Source organism: Triplophysa rosa, unplaced genomic scaffold, assembly GCF_024868665.1.
Source record: "Triplophysa rosa unplaced genomic scaffold, Trosa_1v2 scaffold1_ERROPOS8542417, whole genome shotgun sequence".
Taxonomy (NCBI): Eukaryota; Metazoa; Chordata; class Actinopteri; order Cypriniformes; family Nemacheilidae; genus Triplophysa; species Triplophysa rosa.
The window spans coordinates 89918-111993 of record NW_026634217.1 but is presented as its reverse complement, the minus strand read 5'-3'; the positions used below and the strand labels follow the sequence as shown (position 1 = coordinate 111993).

The window sequence follows — 22076 nt, the reverse complement described above, 5'->3', positions numbered from 1 at the left end:
ATAATTGTGGTGGGCGAGGATATATAAAAATATATTTTAAAAATTAGGTAATAGCCAGCCTACCACGAATAAATACGCACCTTGTTGCCTGGGATATATTGGTGGCAGAAAATAACAATTGGTTAATAAAAATAAGAGATAACGGGAATCTACCTGATTGGTTTTAGAAAGGACCACCTTTCAGACATTTTACTATAACTGTAGACTGAAAACACTTGGTTTTTAGATGACTTGGAACATCTCACTTTGTTTGGCTCGAGCAAATAAAGTTATCTCCTTGGCAACCGGACCTTCTTTGTCTGAGAGATTTTTTGAACTACAAGACTGATATTTTTCCACAACAGGATATGCGAGACTAGTCGACTACTCATCTAAACAGCACAGCAGCTGTTACTAGTTGTCGACACTGAAAACAATAGTTGATTTCCCAGAAATTTCACATCTCACAAATAACAGATGTTATTGTTGATCTCGTCACAGATGCTGCAGTTAATATCATTGTTTAAAGGACCAGTCAGTGAAATCTAGCTGCGAGGTTGCAAATTGCAACCAATGGCTCACTCCCCCCTCAATCAAAAGAAACATCTCATCTCAGCCAACAAGTCAACAGCCTGCCACTAGTTCAGGTAAATACTTTTTATTATTTTCAGTCAACATAAATATTAGTGTGTGATGTAATGCAGTTGTTTTTTATGAAACCTGTGGGACCTGCTAGATAGTGCCGTGGAGCAGAATAAAACAGCTCTAATGCCACAGCTGATATAACAATAGAGGTTGAGCGATACCTAAAGGAAACCAACATACCAAGAACCCATGATCCACCTGAATACTGGAAACATGTGTTCCTCCATCTACTGTATATTTGATACTGTATAAGCCTCTTCTGTACCCCGTGAGAGAGTGTTCTCAAAGACAGAAGAAATTTTGTCCAGGAATAATAGACTCAGCCCAACCAGTGTCAAAAAACTTTTATTTCTCAATAAACATCGCTATAAAATGGACTTTGTATATTGTTCCTGTTTTCATACCTTCCTCAATGCGCTGACTTAATGGAGACTCCCGGAAAATTCTGGAGTCGTGCACAGACCCAGGCCATCTAACATCGAAGTTTGTAATCATGTACTAATGGTCACAGGTCATCTGCAATAATCAGGTATAGTGTAACAGGTTACATAACCATTATTAAAATTGTATCAGATTTGACTACACAAATATATTGTAAAAAGCAAATAAAATGTGCATTAAACAAATTGTACCTGAACATTGAGCGAATGAGTAGACTTTCTATTCACAAAATCAGCCTCCTTATCTCCTAGGGCTGCAGATAGAATGTGTGTGCAATCTATGGCCCCGATCACCCTTGGGAATCCTTTTTAAAACATTGGTTAACTTTAAGATTTTTATCATAAGACTGTTGTTTGTATGTATGCTGCATTTGAAATCACCTCACCAGCAATTTTGTAAAATGACTCTTTTACACAGCATGTCTACCTGGCTAGGGAAACAATGAATACATCAATTCAGCAAATTCAGCAGTGACCACTTTTCTGAGTGTATGGTGGTGTGCTTGCTGATGTTCTCTGCGTCACCCACCGCATGCAAATATGTACCACTTGCAAAGAACCGCAAAGCAATGCATACAGTTTGTGGTACAGTAAGCGCGTGGCTTCGGAGTGTCATATTCTTAATGAGCGGCTCCAGGAGCCGACATGAATAAACTATACCATCTGCCGAAAAAGATACCTTTCGTACAGACAGTCATCAGGAAGGGCTGAAGGATTTTGTCTGTCCCCAAAAATTATTTCCCGTCGAAGTGCCCTTCTTAAAATCTGCGCACCGATCTCTACGGGGTTCTCCAAAAACGGTGAAGCCATCACTAGAAACAGTAAAGGGTTAACTGTGCTGCGTCAGATAAATCACTTACAGCTGATTGGTCCAGATTTGGTTAGCCAATTCTAACCAAAAATAAGACCTGCTCCGGAGCAGGTTAGCCGTGTAGCGTAAGCTACCATGGCAACGAAACCCGCTCAAAACCAATACACCTTCTTGAGCCCGAAAACTCAAAGTATGCTCAAACTAAATGCGAACCAGCTTTGTGATATAGGCCACTGGTCTGTCGCCTAAGTTAAGTTTAAGTCGAGTTTTATTTTCTCTTGTATATTGTTCCTGTTTTTCCCTCTCAAGGGATTTTGAGTTGTGTTTTGTCCTTTGTAAATAAAGTGTCTTTTTGTAAAGCGCTGTCTGCACTTGGGTTCTGTTTCATGCCATCATGACAATTTACAAATCTTTTAGTTATAATAATCTATCAAACGTTTGCTTACTGGGGGCACCCACAACACAGCTGAACAGTATTTTGGTGTAATGCATTCATATATATTCTTTTAATACCAAATCACCACATTATTATTCGAGGGTAAAAGCTTATGTTTTTATTTACGCACTACATAAATGACATGAATAAAGTATCTGTTTCATCCAATGAAGCTTCATCTCAGGTAGCAGCTGTTGTACATTTATTGAAACACTAGATGACGCTGTAATTGACACTCCAACACTTCTCATTACAGTTAGAGGAAATCCTCAGCTTCACGAGACTTCATTTCCCCATTGCTAAAACCCAAAATATAAACTAAAGATGAAATAAAAGCTTTGTTTTCTGGGTGACTTTGTCAAGCGTCGAACCACTTGCTCGTGATTGGCTGCTTGTGGTTATATTCTATGATGTAATCAAGTTGTAAGCCCGAGGCAATATAAGCAGCGCGCGTGAGAGATCTTGATCAGTACAGCTCTGTCAGAGGTACAGCTCGCTCGACATCGCTTACTGCTTCGCTTCAATACGAGTAAGAATCAGTGTTTGCTTTAGGATCTTTATAAGATCTCAGAGCACTTCACAGTTTTTGATCTGTATAGACAGTTTCATCTTAACAACATAAACAAATGTTGCTGCGCATGCGCACTTTTGTGACCCAAACTGAATTTCCGGTACACATTCACAAACAATAGAGTGCCTGTAGATTATTTACGATAACAATCAAAAGAAACCGAGAAGAACCGTTACTTGGCTAAACTTGTCTCTCCGATATTTTGAATTTAGACTGCCAAGTTCAACCACTAGATATCAGTGTACCATACGGTTTCTTTAAATGCGACCGAACTACAGGACCCATTCAACAATTTTTTTTTAAATGAACACAACAAAATTCAACAAATCGTTTATTTAATACAATTATTATACCGTAAAATAATAATTTAAATTAATATGAACATAAATGAAATAAAATATAAATAGTTATTATTAGAAACTAGCAAACACAAACCGGAAGTTAACTGGGGGTCAGGCACGCGCATGCTCAGAGAATCTTCTGGAAAACATCTCGCGCTCAGCAGACGCGAAAGCATCAGCGTGTGATGAGTGATAAACATGTTTTTCTCTAACTTATGCGTGCTTAAACAACAGAACACATTTTTCCTACTATGGTAGTCAATGGGGTCCAAGAAATGTTTAGTTATAAGCATTCTTCCAAATATCTTTCTCTGTGTTCATCAGAACAAAGAAATGTATACATATCTGGAACACCTCTAAGGTGAGTAAATGATGACAGAATGTTTATTTTTGTGTGAACTGTCCCTTTAACTACTGGACCGGTACATGTGTCAGACACAACACTATTAAGACAAACTTGTAAACTGTGTCTTAGGTATAGACAAAGTTCGATACTCAGGAGCACATGATCATCAAAGTTGTGGAGACCATCCTTCCATTCCTGGTACCTATAAATCATATTACACCCTGGGCATCTTCTGGTGTAGTGCACCTGTCTAAAAACAGTAACAATCATGAATGATTATGATACAATATTTTGTAGTGCAGAAACATAAAAAAGGGTTTTCTAAGTTGTGACCCAAGTCTTTTACTATGCATAATAAACATATATATTTGAATTTTGAACTTACTGTCAATGACACCTTCCATTGTGACAATTTTAGCTTTTGCAGTAATCAGTAGTGGTTTGTCAAGTGCAATTTCATCACAGATGTGACAAGTTGTCTCTACTGGAATATAATTAGATGGAAATGTCTTTGATTTAGATGCTGTGTCTGGGAGGTTTGCTGGAATTTTCTTATTGTTATATACTGTATATATTCCAGTGTGCTTTGAAGGTTAGTTGGGGATCTGTAGATGTGCTCATCTGTGTGCTGTGGACCCATGGTCTCACTTGATTTAGATACTTTCTCCTTCTCTTTGTCTGGAACAAGTGCCATTTGGCAATGTGTTTGTGCAGACAAGACATTCTGGGCTTTGCACATGGGCAGTGCCAAGTAGCAGCAGAAGAATTGTATGTAACAATTACTCTCCCAAGGCGATTATAGTGGTGAATAATAGGCTCATGTGGACAGGGTAATCTGCTTTTGAGATGCACCAAGTGCCACCAACACTGAAAATGGAGCATGAGCTGTCTTCTTTGATTCTCTTATGAATTTGAGTTTTACCATCTCATCAAGGACACTTGGTTCCAGCTGTTCCTCAAATGCAGTCTTATAACAATAATCCAGCGAATGAAGGTGTTCACAAAGACTGAATGTATGTCCACTTCAGTAAGCAAGTAAGCTGGTATTGACGACATTCCTCCAACTCACACCTAACATAATGAGTTTTGCCCCATGTTTGTCTTTGTACATGAACTGGTACTGAGAAACCATGACCGCTTCTTTGAACTTCTGACAGTCCATTCGATGCGTCAACACAAACACTGGAAAGGTGCGAGTGCATTGTATTATCTTTGGAGTGGTCAGTATGCTTTCTGTTGATGTGAATTATCAAGTTCTTTTTAAGCACAATCACTGAACAATGTGAGCGATTAACCATGCTTTGTTTCTTTGATGACTGTAAACCTGTTGTTGTGAATACAGGAACCAGAGCAGGTAAAGTTGCATGTGGCACTTCCGACAGTGCAGGTTTCATCACAGGGATAGGAGCTGCTGCAGGTGAAGTTCTAGGGGGCTGTGAAGCCAAAGAGAATAAAGGAGGATGGAGGGGATTTGATGATGAACATATCCATATGTGAGCTTCCATAACATACTGTATCTTCTGAGAAGTGTTTTGCTGCAGTTGGGGCAATGGTAATGGGCCTCATTTCTGCAGGGCAAATGGCAGCGACATATTCTTTTGCTTATACATAAAGCACATTATGAAAATCAAGAAAAACAAAACAATGCATCATTATGAAATTCAGACAATGATATAATTAATCAATAATTAAAATTAGGTACAGCAACTTTGAAGATTTTATGTAGTGGTTTTCACAGCACAAAACGTTTCAGAGCAGCACCTTTTATTTATTTGAAGAAAATGATGTATGAATGTGTTTGTGCCCCTATTTGGCAGCTGCAACTACATTTTATAGAATAATGAACATACCTTGGAAAACAACAGCTTTTTAAAATGGCCTTCCCAGTGTAGCTTTATTTTCTTGAGTGTGGTTGTTTTCAGGGCAGGGCATAAACTAAAGTGGTACAATGTGCAACATGATGTGCACTGAGGCACCAGGGGGTTTTCAGAAAATGGTATTATTGAAGGGTGAATCTGCAAGATGAAAGCGATGGGACCACTATATACATACATGTGTGTAATGTTATGTGTGTTTATTGTCCATATTAACTCAACAAATACAACTTTTGAATTTAAGAATGTTTTAGTAAATTACGAAATTAAAGAAATGCTGTATAAGTACAGTTACAGTTCATGTTAACTAATGTAACGAACCTTACTGTAAACGTTACTATTTGTATCCAACTTATAAGTTTAGTTATCAAATTAAAACCGTCAAGCACTTACACTATTTTCACCACAAATAATTAAACAGGGACGGTAAACTATCCAGGGGTTTCAACGTGTATATGCCACATAAATAGCTAGTTTAGTTTATGCATTTAAAACGAGTGATGGACAGACAGAGTGATATTATAGTTGTCTAGTTCAGCTATACAAACTCTTTGTATAAACAAACAGTAAACAGCATACATAGAACAACATAATTTGGTATACTGGAGATTTAAATATAATATACTATCATACATGGACAAAACATTTATATTTAAACTTATGGCAATGACCGCAAAATGTTCTCAATCCGACACATGCTTGTACTATGCGTCTATTGAAAATGACGTTCAAAGCAGTGCGAAGAGTGCAGGTGTTGACATCACTTGCAGAGGAAGCGAAGAGTGCAAGTCTGAGAGTGCAAGTGCAATTCTGCAGCCAGTCCCTTCTCAGCAGATCTGGCAAATGTAGGATTGCATTCCTCATTTTTTAGTTACCATGTTACTCTTACACCCTTGGTAAAATAAACATTTCAACATGCTTATAATAGCATTCCTTTATCCAAGTTAACAGTAGTGTTAGAGCGAACGTCTATGTAAAGCGACTAACGTGGTACTGTTGTGGAAAAATATCAGTCTTGTAGTTCAAAAAATCTCTCAGACAAAGAAGGTCCGGGTGTCAAGGAGTTAACTTTATTTGCTCGAGTCAAACAAAGTGAGATGTTCCAAGTCATCTAAAAACCAAGTGTTTTCAGTCTACAGTTATAGTGAAACTTCTGAAAGGTGGTCCTTTCTAAAACCAATCAGGTAGACTTATTTTTATTAACCAATTGTTGATTTTCTGCCACCAATATATCCCAGGCAACAAGGTGCGTATTTATTCATGGTAGGCTGGCTATTACATAATTTTTTAAATATATTTTTATATATCCTCGCCCACCACAATTATGTCATGGTCATCATGACCTGTTTCCTTTTCTTCACGTCCTTCTCTTGTCTTTATCTGTGGCAAAACTGTGGCCTTGCTCAATGTAGATTGTAGTCATAGTAACGGGGCGGAACATGCCCAGATTTGGTCATACTGTAGGGTAGGCCGGAAAAAGTCCACAGATTTCATAAACACTGCCAGACATCAAAAACACAGCTGTGCAGGGTGCTTTTCAGAATCTCATACAAATGTGTTCAAAATGAAAAGCAATACATAGTGAATAATGATCAAAAACATAAAGACAGATCAAAAACAAAGACATATCATGAAATTCCTCCATATATTCCCCCCTTTGGGGCTCCATACCTTTGGGGCCCCACACCTTCTCATCTTCAGTGATAACTGTTATCACAGTTATTGGCGAAATACCATAACCTCAGGAGACTATAACTAACAGGAATAAAATATGTGTATCATAATTTATATGGTATACAAGTGCTTAAAAATATAACGTAGAGTGTGCAATTTATCATTGGTGCCCAAAACTTTTAAATTGTCGTATTACTTAATTGTCAGCAAGCTAGATAAGTAAAAAGCCTTTCTCATCTTATATTAGTTATCTCGTACCACGGATAACGTCTGATTTTAAACCTCTCAATGTTTCTCAGGTCCAAAGACCATATTACTCCACATTGGCAACAGAATCATTGTAATTGTTATCTGGTACTGTGTACATTACCATCGGATATCAATTAATATCATTATATTCAACCAAATGCATATTAGTAAAAAATCTGTAACAGCACACACATTACCATCAACAACAAGTTGCTCATTTTTGCAAAAATATATTTCTTAATCCAGTACCAATTAAAAGTCTCTGATTCAACCCCCTTTTTTTATCAAAGTCCCAGTTAGCAAAGTGATTTTTTATTCCTTTATAGATTATATGTCCATCAACGTCATTCTCTGGAATGCACATGCAGCTGGTTTCTTCCACTGTGGCACAAACTTCACCCTGTGCTGCTGTTAGCTGCTCCACGGTTCTGCAGCCATTTAAATGTAATCCTTGTAGTTCTTCTTTGATGCTCTCTATCATGATCCTCATGGCATTCATAAACGAAATCACTTCATATCTGGTGATTTCCACTTCATGCATTGATGATGCTACACCCAGAGCAGGGCTAAATACTTTTGACTGCTTTTCAGCCAATGTCCCTACACGATGATTTTTCAGCACAGGGCTGTCCTGTAGAAAGTTGAACAATCCTCTTCTTGGCTTTCTCCGCAGCGCACATGATGGATGTGGTATGATGATAGCTCCTCCATGTCGTTGAAGTAGGGCACACAGCCCAGTCCAGTTTCTTGGCAGGGATAAGTATATCTGATATTCAAACAGCCAGTGATCGTCTTCCATTACTCCTGTGCACTTTTCATCAGACACATGTGCTGTAGCACATCTGTCTTTATCTTTGTGGGTCAGATAGATACAGACTGCAGTATTCCCTCAGTCGTCACAGCCCGCAAACATCCCAGGCAGCACTTCCATGCCATGAAATTAGTGTCTTTCTCCCCGTAGATCGTAGAACATTACTTTCTTGGCATCTTTCCCAAATGGTTGGTTCCTGCTGTCCTGCTGTGTCATTGTCTTTAAACATTGCTGCTGCTACAGCAAACAAAGTCATTTTGAATGAAGTACTGTGGTCTTGATGTGGCCACCAGTCCCCTCCTGTGACATTGTCAGGGAACTGAGCACACACATAACAGTTCTTTCAGTCACATTTCCTTATCCATGCATCTGCAAGCACGTTGATATGGTCGTCGATGGGATGTCTCTCCTGGTGTGACTTAACGAGGCTGGTCAATGTGGTATCAGTTGAAGTGGTATTGGCAAAGTGTTCATTAGCAATGTCTTTTCTCCCAATTAATGGCAAATCAATCAAGTCAAAATATCAGAACACATGTAGTGATCCATAAGCTACAAAGTCCTGGAAGTCTCATAGGATGTCATGGCTGTCTCTGTTGCTCCATATCTGCAATGTTGTTTTAGTTCAAAGGGTAAAAAACTGTGGAGTATCCCCAGATGTCGCTTTCAAACTTAGCACTTTTAACAGTCAGTTCTCTTCTTGCTCTGTATATTTGAGAGTTGGCTTAGTTTTTCCAAATATGATGATCTGTGGAAGTCCTCTAGCTGCAGAATTCCTCCTAGTTTTACTCATTAAGACTGTTTAATAATCCTCCTTATTGTTCTGCTGTGCACTTCTTCAAGCTGCTGTAGTTGGTGCAAAAGAATGCTTGCTGGAACTCAATGTTTTCAAATCTGGCAACACTTGTTCAAACTCTAAAATAGCTGTGATCATGTCAAGGGCTTATAAAACATAACATTATTTACTTTTCAATGAATAATCACCTTTTTCTTTTAGAATGGGTGTTGTCAAAATATCAAAAGATCTTCCCCAAAAAATAAAAAATAATATCCTGCACTTTCTCCCATATTATTCAAACATTCAACAAAATATAGAGTGAAAGAAAATTGGCACCCTGCACAACTCATCCATTCAGTATCATGGCTTCGTATATCCTTTTTTTTTCAAAGATCATAAGGCCATCAGGGCCATGTCATAAATCTAGGCCTGCTTGAAGTTATATCTGCTTACTGTGGCTTGAACTATTGTCGATGCAATTATATTTTGACACAACAAAAATCATTCATGTAGTCACCCTCTCTCAGTGTCTGGAAATGTTTAACAACAAACACATAAACACAGGCACCAAGTGCACACACATAGTTACTGTGATATTATCAACAAAGTTGATTGTACAAAGTAGTTCAGTTGAATTGAAATAACTTTGAAGGGGTTATATGCCAAAATAACAAACAGAAAAACAACTATCTGCCTGCCTATCCGGCACTAAAAGGCTTTACTACTCTGCGCTCCCAAAAGAAAATATACACTTACAAAGAGAAAATACAATTTTACACTGCCTCCCTAACTAAACAAAAACAGAGCGAACAGCAAAACAAAATGTATCAAAAGAAAATGGCAACCCTTTTAATATCCATTCTTAGTTTTAAATGTCATCAGATATAAAGTTCATTAAATGACTGAACATAAAAAAGAAAAAAATCAAACTTAACTGTGTTGTATTAAAATATTTAAATTAGATTTGACAAGTATCAAAATCTTTGTTTTGTAAGTGCAGCCGTAATCTCAAGCATTGCACAGACACTTTGTTTTCTGCAAATAACCAGATTTTTTCTGATTTTCCAGGTTATTTTACTTCAAGGGGGTTTCCAATTGTATCTAGTGCATTCATAAGTAAATTAAAAATCTCTGATTATTGTAATACATCATTATGATAGTATTATTTTCAGTTGTCCAAACAAATATAAATTCAAAACAAGACTTCATTTCATATCCAACCTTAATCTTACTAGGCATATTTCATGGTTGAACAACTCAAGCCAGAGAAACCAGATCTTCACACTCTGGAAAAATATTTCAGTGCTTAATAAATATCACCAAAATAAACCGCTATATAAACTTAATAAAATCTTTTAGAACCGTTAAAGTGATTTTTCCAGTGGGAGTAAGTAAGTCACATTTCCGCATAGCAGAGCTATCCAAAGTGGTGTTCAATGTAAAATAAAATGCCAATTAACAAACGGACAAAACAGACAGCAATAAAATAAAAAATTAAAATGTCAATGAGAAAAGATACGTTTTCATCCTCTATTTATAAACAATAATGTAAGATGTAAGATGGGTGTCCAGAAGGAATTGGTTCCACAAACCACGGGCAATGAGAGAGAAAGCTCTGTCTCCCTTAGATTTTAACCGATACCGAGGGACAAATAACAAAACCTTGTCAGTGGATCTTAAAAGTCTGGAAGATGACAAAGGGATAATAAGATCTTTCAAATAAGATGGTGCTTGTTCATTAAAAACTTTAAAACCAAACAACAGAATCTTGAACTGAACTTTAGTTGAATATCATGAAAATCCACTGTTTATATGCATTTGTTAAAATTAAAATTAAAATTACCTAAAAATTAAATTATGATCCAAATTATGTTTCTGTCTAACTGTGATTAGTTCTGCTTTGTGAAGCAATATAGAATGTATATCATGAACAGGATATAAATGTAAAACAAATCAAAATAAGCACTTAAACATTTTCTCAATTGCTTTTGTTTATGGCATTTGTCATGCTTATAGTAAGCTGTATCTGAGCCATAAATGTGCTCATATGGAATGCATTAATTCATTATTGTGTCAGGTCAGGTGACAGAAGCAGTCCTTTCATGCTGTGGAGAGTCAGGGTCACAGTTTTTTAGGCTTTTTAAACATGATTATGTTATTTGTTGTGCATTATATTAAAGTTACAACAAGGTTGCACTGTTATAGAGGTCTATTAAGCACTCAGTCATACATGCAGTAGTTTTAAAAATGTAAGCATAAATATGTATGTATATGAAAAATAGTTTAATCCAGACTGTACATGTAGTTAAACATACAGTAGTTAATACAGAGTGGCTAATTGTATATTCTGGTTTATTTCTAAGGAAACTAATCTTGTTGTAGACAGCAATAGACAGTGTAGCAATGAGAGTGACAACAATGTGTAGAAAACCATTTCAAATCAAACTTATTTTAAGTATTATTAAATTATTATATTGTTTAATACTGTAAGTCAAGTAAACTGCACTAAACTTTAGTGACAATGCTGCTCTGCAGACCAATTTTATATTCCCACCAATGTCAAAATCCCGGTCTATCGTGCAACACTATATTGAACACTTTCAACAAAGCAGACAAAATCCAGATTAAAAAGGTTCTAACAATTTAGCTGTATTTAAAAATGGGGTCAATTGTGACAGCATGACTTTCTAAAAGTTTTGAGATAAAAGATAACTTGGATACAGGTCAAAAGTTATTAAAGCAGCTTTCATGCAAACCTTGCTTCTTAAGCAAAGGCTGAACAACTGCATGCTTAAAGCAGTCGGAACCAAACCAGTGCCCAAAGATGAGTTCATCAACAGTTGGACACTTGGGCCGATTACTGGGAATGCTGCTTTTATCATATCTGATGGAAAAACATTGAGTGACGAGGTGGTTGCCTTCATCTTGCTAACAAGATCAGAAAGTTCCATTAAAGAAACATGATGGAAATTGTAAAATATAAATGGACTGGACAGCAAGTTCAAACACAGGTCTGGGAGCTGTGAGGCGAAAGAAGAACAGATTGCACTCACTTTATCCACAAAAAATGTAAAAAATTCTCACAGAGCTCAGCTGACGGCTCCCTAAAAAACTGGGATTTCAGATTAATTACTGAATGTATTGTTGAAAATAAACTCCTAGGTCTATGAAAGTGTGTAGAAATCAGGTCAGGTCAGGTATTTTGATCTAGCTGACTTTGCTGCTCTCAGAAATTTGGAAAATTAGAAAATTAAGGGAGCTATTAGAACATTTATTAAAAATCTTGACGTGAAACATGACGTCCCAATATTTAACAAACCCTTTATTACACAATTAGATCAAATTGACTCACTGTGAAATGTGTACATTTACTTTATACCATTCATCATGAATTGCAGTGGCCAACTGTCTTTCACACTTGGGCAGTTCCCCATAGCATGTGTCAGTCTGGTGGTGTCCACTCAACAATTGTGAAGTCGATTGTTGGTAAAGCCGCCTCAGGAACAATTGGTCATGGGGCTTCCTTATTCTCTTGAGGTCCTCGTCTGTGCTACTGTGAATATATAGCTTCATACACAACAGTTAATTGTCTCATATAAATTCTTAGTTCAATCTTGCAATTGTTCCAAAAAATGTCCTTCATAAGAGCCTCTTCAATAACATAATGCATGGCATTACTCTGCCTGTAAGCATTTAATAAAGCTCAAGTTTGAAATTCTGTTGGTTTACATATGATGGTTCATTAAAGAGAGATTTAGAAGGTGCACCTCTCAAAAACATACATTATAGATGTTTAATTATTATCTGGAGCATAAGGATTACTAGATAAGGGGTTTAGAATAATAACAAAATTCTCTCTTCTTTTGTCAGTATTTATGTTCAAATCCAACCCACTTCATATTTTAGGTGCTCTTTAAATATATCATGTTTAAAGGCTGTTATAATTCAAAGATCATACAATCCTTAGCACTAGTGTCAACATAATTCATTATAGGCTTAATATGAAAAAATATGCATTGTGCATAAATCATTTCCAAATAACATTTAATTAATAAATTTTTTTTATCATGTCTTAAGGAATATATGAATAATCATGATAATAAATGCAAACTATATTAGTATTATTATCTAAATTAATTTATTTTTTATACTAGGACGTCCATATAACTATATAAAAATAATAAAAAGTGTAATCAAAATTATTGGAATAAGTCAAAAATCACATTCATATGTCTTAAGGAATATATGAATAATCATGATAATAAATGCAAACTATATTAGTATTATTATCTAAATTAATTTATTTTTTATACTAGGACGTCCATATAACTATATAAAAATAATAAAAAGTGTAATCAAAATTATTGGAATAAGTCAAAAATCACATTCATATGTCTTAAGGAATATATGAATAATCATGATAATAAATGCAAACTATATTAGTATTATTATCTAAATTAATTTATTTTTTATACTAGGACGTCCATATAACTATATAAAAATAATAAAAAGTGTAATCAAAATTATTGGAATAAGTCAAAAATCACATTCATATGTCTTAAGGAATATATGAATAATCATGATAATAAATGCAAACTATATTAGTATTATTATCTAAATTAATTTATTTTTTATACTAGGACGTCCATATAACTATATAAAAATAATAAAAAGTGTAATCAAAATTATTGGAATAAGTCAAAAATCACATTCATATGTCTTAAGGAATATATGAATAATCATGATAATAAATGCAAACTATATTAGTATTATTATCTAAATTAATTTATTTTTTATACTAGGACGTCCATATAACTATATAAAAATAATAAAAAGTGTAATCAAAATTATTGGAATAAGTCAAAACTCACATCAACTGCTTCTTGTCTCTTCTCACTCACTCGCGCGCACAAACACACAGAGGCAAACACAATTCCACCTCTCTCTCTCATTCACTTCCTGGCTAAACACTCACATATCCATAGATTTCTCTGAGCCCTCATACAATCTTACACACACACTTACACGCACGCACGCACGCACGCACGCACGCACGCACACACACACACACGCACACACGCACACACACACACACACACACAGAGCCCCTCTGGCTCTCCCTCGCTCTCTCAACCACTCCTTTAACTTCGCACACACACAGAGGCCTTATACACCAAACCTCTCCTTCTCACACGGTAATCACCTGAACGTCTCATGCACTCTCACACTCTCTCACACACACACACCTTTCTACGAGGACCAACGGCATTCAGGGTTTACCTTTAGCAGATCGCACAAAACACTACTATATAAGCAAAAAGCTCAACTTATTTTTAGGGCCCTTATTTTGTGCAGTCAGCTGTTTGGTTCACCCGTCACGGCCATCAGCCTCCTGCCTGGATCACATCCGGGGGGTATTATTAGATGTATTATATCGGTATGAGCAGACTTCTACATCTGTACATATACACTTTTTAAATGATAAGCAGACAATCGACTAATTAAAATGTGTTCGAATAAGTGTCTTCTAGTCGAATAACGAATAGTCGACTATAAGGGGGCAGCCCTAAAATTCTGAGTTGATAAGGTGTGCTAGATTGTTACTAGGCAGGGCTGTTCCTGGGGAGGACATACTGTATGTCGCACATGCTACGAAAAAATCGGTACGAGCTAAGAATAAACTTAATAGTGTAGCTCAGGTGCAATGCAGTTTGGCAGGTGCATTAGACAGCCACTGTTTGTGTGAAGTGCGTTTGTCGTTGTGCTTGTTCGTGTGTGAGTGTTACGAGCATCTGTGACATGTGTATTTTGAGTCCATAGGAGGAGCTGTGGGAAAGTCCTACTGCAGGAGAGCGACGTGACATCATCGGGGATTCCGGATAAATTGACTTTGATGCAGCAATGGTGTCTCTCTGTCTCTCTCGTTTCTCCATTCCCATTGCTCTCGCAGGCGTCTCTCCCAGTGCCTCTTTGGATTATTTTGTTTTGTTTTATTATGCTTGGATTTTCAATAACAATCTTGTTTTCTTTTTAAATCAGCAGCAGCGGGTAGAGTATTTTTTTATAGTTAATGGTTTTTATGTTTAGTTAGAGCTGAGCGAGGGAAGCAGTTGCCCAGAAGACTCACCTGGTTTATATTCTTTTTTCGGAAGCCAGGTAAGAACCTTTCTCCGAGAACAGGTGTAGTTAGGGTTTCTGTTTTCCAGGGGTGTAAAGAGTACCTGAAAACCATACTTAAGTAAATGTACAGATACCTTGCAGTGAAAATTACTCCATTACAAGTTACAAGTCACCAATTCCAAAACGACTTCAGTAAAAGTCTTCGAGTATCTGATTTGAACAGTACTTGAGTATTTTACTCGTACTGAATGTAGGCTCAAAGCAGCACTAGTCGTCAACACTTAAGAGACATGTCAGTGAAAAACTAGAAACAGATGATTCGTGAGGAGAGCAATCGCATTTATTTTCTTAAATCATAATAAGACTGAACACCTCAAAATTGCAACAAATCATGGCCGACACCATAACCTACGACTATTACAAACACCCAAGTCTCATTTAAACTCAAGTACTCATAAGTAAACCAAGCTCCTTCTTCAATATAACGGATAAATAAATAATGTTAAGTAGAATTAAAAAGTCAAAGCCTTTTTGCTCTGGACATGGTAAAGTGATCACATGTTATAATGGAAAGATCTCTGTCAGAAAATCTTTCTTTGCAATTGAGACACAGTTAGACACTTGACATACAAACCTCATCAATGGTGACAAACAATCATGAATGAGTTTTGTACCATGTACCCAGCATGCATTGCAGCATGAAGCTGTTCAGTTGATTGTCACCATTGTTGAGATTCATATGTGGATTGTTCATTTCTCTGTGTCCGACTCATTCTATAGGTTAATATTTTGTCTATATAGTGTGAGAGCACTTTTGAAAATTGAAATACTATACATTCTTTTTACTGGCTTACATCACTTCATGGCAATAGTCCCACCATATGGTCAAATTTTGAGCAAACATGTTTAGAGCACCTTTATGAAGAGTTAGTTTTAAAAATAAGAGCTGTTGTAGATGTGTGACCTACAGTAACTAGCTGGCAACAGTGTTGCCAATATATTACTGTAGAAATATAGTGGGTAAGGTCTAACCGTGTGTAAACCGCCAGCGATTGCCATCTACCTGATACTGCACTCGTATTCATATAAAGAAGCCATGTTGACAAGTTTTTGTAAGTTAGGGCAAAATCCACAAGATTGTAGTACCTTCATTGCCCTGTAAATGGCAACATTGATTATAAGATAGGTGCCATGCAAAATGTAATGTGTAATTGCATTAGTCATTACAAATGTAGTGAAGAGTACATATACTTATTCAAAAATGTAGTTAAGTAGAGAGTAAAAGTTGCTAATATCTTTAATACTCAATACAACTACAAAGTAGCCAAAAATATACTTAAGTAAAGTAACTAAGTACATTTACTCCAATACTTTACACCACTGCTGTTTACTTAGTTCCCTACCCGTTGACTGCTATTTTCTTTCTTGTTATTAATTCGTTAGATTTTGATTATAAGAATCTTTGTGAATTGTTATATTATTTTTCTAACTGTATAATTGAATTTCGTTATTTAATTAAAAATGGAGGCGTAATTTAGTAGCTTCAAAGAGCGGATGTATTCTAAATTTTATGGTCGGTCCAAACCAAAAACGGGACTACAGACCCCTCCAGCCAGTGACACCATTCCTCCAATGCGAGCTTAACGGCTAACAACTCCTTATTACTAATGTCGTAATACCGCTCCGAGGAGGTAAGTTGACGGGAGAGGATTGCACAAGGGTGTATCTTGTCGGAGGAAGTTTGTTTTCCTGGTTCCGGTTGATCTGAATAATGCAGCCTAATAATCCTTAAATTATTAGATTGAAGAGATGCGTCTTTAATCTAGATTTAAACTGACAGAGTGTGTCTGCCTCCCGCACACTATTCGGAATACTGTTCCAGAGTTTGGGAGCTAGGTAGGAAAAGGATCTACTACCTGCACTCGATTTTGAAACACTAGGTATAACCAACTGTCCAGAGCCCAAAGAGCGTAGTGAAGGGGGCAACTCTATAGTAGTAGAATCTCACTCAGGTACTGTGAAGCTAAACCGTGTTGGGCCTTATAAGTAATCAGTACGATTTTAAAGTTAATACGCTGTTTAATAGGTGACTAGTGCAATGTTGACAGGACCAGGCTAATATGCTCACACTTTTTGTTCGTGTAAGAACTCTAGCCGCCGCGTTTTGAACAAGTTGGAGTTTTTGTAATAAACCTACAGGGCAACCATCTAATAGAGCATGACAATAATCTAGTCTTGACGTCATGAATGTGTCAATTAACTTTTCTGCATTTGATAGTGACAGCAAATCACGTAATTTAGATATACTCTTAAAACGCAAAAGGTGTTGGCAACAAGGATTTCAAATGACAGATTACTATCGAATGAAATAACCAGATTCCTAGCTGACGAGAAACGAGCCTTAAGTAGTTGAAGTTATTGTTCTAACCATATTTGAAAACTGGAGGTTGATTTGCAGCTATCATGTGTCATGTCATGTGTAACATTGTAACACACTCTCTCAAACAATTAAACACCCCACATAAAACAACCACTTCACCCCTTCTCCGTAATATGTACAAATCAGTTATTTCAAACCAGTCCTTGCGATACGTTCTACAAAAACCTGTGTTTCCAACGTTGTTTGACCGTTGCCAACGCTTTGTCCCAAGTATTCCAATACCAGCGATCGGCTCGATGAATCAGTCAATTCATAATAATCCATAGGTGATTGCATTACGCGGTTGAACTTATCGTACACAGTCTACTAGAGCAACTTGACTCAAGACCTCTTATAACGTACATTTAATCACATAAGGCTCAGGGATTCAGTTGAAAAAAAACTTTTCCATCTCTGGCCTAACAAAGGATGAAAAAACATCCGCCATCACTTAAACGTCCTGCCTTTCTTTTCCAAATCTCTCTTACTCTCTGTTTATATTAGAGTTCTCACCCTCCTACCTGAGGTCGTTGCCCCCTAGTGTTGAGGAAAAGAACTACAGTAACAGTAAATTCAACATAGAACTGTTACATACCCTCCCCTTTATAAAAAGTCTAGACAGCCTCAAAGAAGGGTTTCAACTTTTCAACATGATATGTGTCAATGTCATCTGGATTATCCAGCATTTTTACCTTGTAGTTAACATTGTTAACAGTGACACTATTTCAGCAGGACCTTGCCATTTAGCTGCCAACTTCACCATAAAAGCATCACTTGCACGAGACAGTGTATGAGTGAGTAATCCAGACTAAATCTCCAGGTTGGTATTGTACTGATTTTCTTCGGAAATCATAATAGCGAGCCTGTCGTTCTTGAGCTCTATTGACATTCTCCTTCATTTTTCCTAGCATTGCTTTCTGCCGTTCTAGCACGCTGTATGCTAAATGATCAGGGTTTGGAGGCTTATGTACCAACCTTTCAACTTCCGCCCTAAGGCGATCTCTGCTGGAGTATGACCTGTACTCTCCTGCCATGCGGAATTGATGGCATAGCGAAACTCAGCAACCCACCGGTCCCATTGTCGGTGATTATCTCGTACATAAGATGCTATCATCATTTTGAGCACTTTATTGACACATTCGGTAAGATTTGTCTGGGGAGGGTAGGCAGTGGTAAGTTTCTGTATCACTCCCCACTGTTTACAGGTCTCATTCAGCAATTGGGAAGTGAACTGGGGCCCTCTGTCTGATACACTGGAGTTGCCCACCTTGTGAAGATGTCTATAGCTAAAATATTAGCTATTAGAGGGGTCTTTGCGGATCTCATCGTGAACACTTCAACCCACTTGCTGCAATAGTCCACTACCACCAGTAGGTACTCATTCATACGAGTGCTTTTAGGGAATGGTCCCATCAAGTCAACCCCCAGCATACATCCTGGTTCAATCACTGAAGTGGACTGAAGACGCCCTGCCAGTTTAGAGATGCAGGGTTTATATTGTTGGCATATTTTTGTCAGTGATACTTCGGAAGAGATAACCATTCTGGTTAACATAATGCACATGGTGAAAACTTGCGTCATCACTCTTTACATCATCCCACGAAGGTTGGAGAGTAACATCTTCCTTATGTTCTCGACTGATATCCTCCCAGCTCACGGGTAATTCATACGGTACACTGTTTGCTTGCGAAAGAGCTATGGACCCATGGATCTCCTCCTCCAACCCCCGTGACAATGTATCTGGAACTAGGTTACACGGACCTTTCCTATACTTCACTACGAACTCAAAGCTTTGCAGGCTAATTGCCCATCTCGTGAGATGGGAAGAAGGTCGGGGTTGATTGAAAACCCAAGTAAGAGCGGAACGATCTGTGAGTACATCGAAACGACGACCTTCTAGGTATTCACGCCATTTCTCTACAGCCACACCACTGCCAAACATTCTTTCTCTTGAAGCATAGGCTACGACATTTTCTCATTGCTCTGTCTCTTGACAAGGACCGCTCCGAGCCCGATGTTACTAGCATACGTCTGCACTCGAAAGTCACGACTGAAATCGGGGGGGTCGCAATACAGGAGCTTTCTGGAGAGCTCCTTTCAAGGTCTCAAAGGTTTTCCTATTGCATGCTGTATTTGACCGTTGGCAAGTGAAAATGTTTGCCCCTTGCTGGACTGCAAAGTCTCCTATTCCTGCTTGATGTGATCCCAGAGAGACTCTTGGATCAAGGAATAAGAGCTTCCGGTGTCAATAATTGCTTCCAGATGATGATTACGAATACTCAACTGTAACAGCAAAGTTGTCATGGGGGGTTGGTAAACCTCTGTCTATACAGCAATGTTATGGCTGTTGGGATGTCCTCGGCCTGGCTTTCCTCCTCCATGAAATATTGTTTGTTCTGCTTGTCTTTGCCTCCAAAAAACTCTTTCTTTATTCTGAGCACGTTCCACCAGCGTGCCTATGCATACTAACTCTTCTATCGTGGACACAGTTCCTCTCAAACTGCTGGCAATACGCAGATTGCAGTTCCTCAATATAGATTGTAAGATCTCTCGCTCTGTCATGGCGGGCTTCAACCTCAGACATAGGGCTCTATATTGGTACACAAAAGAACGAATGTTCTCATCCACTGCTCGCTTTCTTTCCCTAATCCTTCTCTCTGCTTCCACCTCGTGGTCTTCGGGTAAGAATGATTGTAGAAAGACTGTTTTAAATTGTGTCCACGATTTGATGGGTGTCTTCACCAATCCTTTGCTCTATGGGTAAGCACAGATGGTAACATAGAAAAAATGTCAGTATTACTTAAAGGCTGGATAGCGAAATATTCTTCACACCAAATAGGCAATAGGGTCTTCCCCATCCAAACTGCTGAACTTTGGAAAGTCAAGTTTTATAGGAGTTTTGAACTGAATAGAACGAGAGCAACCTTCAGGAAGTGGAGTTTAATGTCTGGCAGGAGTGGAAGTAGCATCTCTCCGTTTGAGGCAATCCATTACTGCTCTACCTAAATCCTGAATACTTTCCTCTAAACCCTGTTTCATTCTTTGACATTCATTCTTAACCTCGGTAACATTTGTTTCATCCCGTTGGTTCAAACACCTTTCACAGGCCTTGACTTGAACTTCTAAAGCACTTATTTGGTTCTGATTAATGTTCAATTTATCCAACATGTGAGTTTCAAACTTATCACACTGGGCACTCAGTTCCCTTTCTGTCGGTCTCTCGATGTTGTGTCGAACCGACAGATGGGGTTCGTCCTTGAGAACCAATCACTTCCGACTTCTTAGAAAAGGCCAATGAAAATTGGCGAATGAAATTTGCATGCCGGACTCCGCCCCCGGATATCCGGGTATAAAAGGGAGACGGCGTGCCTCATTCATTCACCTTTTGTTCTTCGGAGCCTTCGCTCATGATCAACAGACTTCGCTACAAGACTGCCGGCTCTACGACGTGGTGCAGCGGACTGTCCCTTCCTGCAGCGACTTCCCCTGGGCGTCTCGGCGGTTCCAGAAGTGTTCGAGTTTTTTCTCTAAAAGAGCAAATTTCTCCAGCGTGGCATGTCCCGCTGTTCTCTTGGGTGCAACACACTCATCGAGGAGGGGGACGGACACGATGTCTGCTTCCAGTACGCTGGGGCAGATGTTGTGGATACGTCCTGCCCGCACTGCGGGCGGCTGACGATTCAGACGTTGCGTCACGGGTGGCTGTGTTCCCACGGGACTCAGCCACCACCTTGTCTGCTTCCCGTTCCGTGACGGCAGGACTACGGCCCTGCCGCCCGCTACGGCGAGCAGCGAGGGTGATATGAGGATTACTGTGAGCGCTAATCCGTCAGCCACTGGCTCGCGGACCGTTCGCACCTCGCCTTGCTCGTCTGACCGTTCCCCATAAGACGGTCCGCCGTCTTATTCCTCAATCACGTATCGGACACGGTACGTGATGATGAGATGTCTGTTGCAGCATCGGAGGGTGACTTACTGGCATCAGACTCCGACGATTCCTTGAAGCTCCCTCCCTCGGGGGGTCGAGATCAGGAAGAAGCGGATGTCGAAATGTCAGCCATGCTTTCCCGGGCCGCCGGCTTTGGGTTGCGGTGCACCGCACTGCCTCTCCCAACGCTCGCGGCTGGATACACGGTACATCGGGCTTGAGAGCGGCTCCAAGCCGCACTCGCCCTCAGTGCCGTGTTCCCCCGGAAGTGCATGAGGAACCTAGTACGACCTGGAACGCCCCCTTCGGCGCGTACACGTCAACTAGTTCCATCACCCTTTCTTCCCTCGATGGTGGGGCAGCTAGAGGATACGTCGATGTCCCCCAGGGGCTCGACCTAGACTCCCGTCCAAAGCACGTAGGCTTTTCGGCATCTGAGGTGTCGAGAGCTTACTCTGCTGCGGGCCAAGCTGTCCCCTCTCTCCATGCTATGGCCTTCCTGCAGGCCAATGCGCGGAGAGAGCTCCACGAGGGTAAGACCGACCCAGCGCTTATGCAGGAACTCCGCGGCTTCACCGACCTCGCTCTCGGGCGAACAAGGTGATCGCGCGGGCCCTGGGTCGGGCGATGTCCACACTTATGGTCCAGGAGAGACAC

At 38.9% G+C, this 22076-nt stretch overlaps 1 pseudogene; it reads right to left on the bottom strand.

Annotated features, from left to right (window-relative positions):
- Window positions 1-744: 744 nt before the first annotated feature.
- Window positions 745-1874, bottom strand: LOC130549961 (putative nuclease HARBI1; annotated as a pseudogene).
- Between the last annotated feature and the right edge of the window lie 20202 nt (window positions 1875-22076).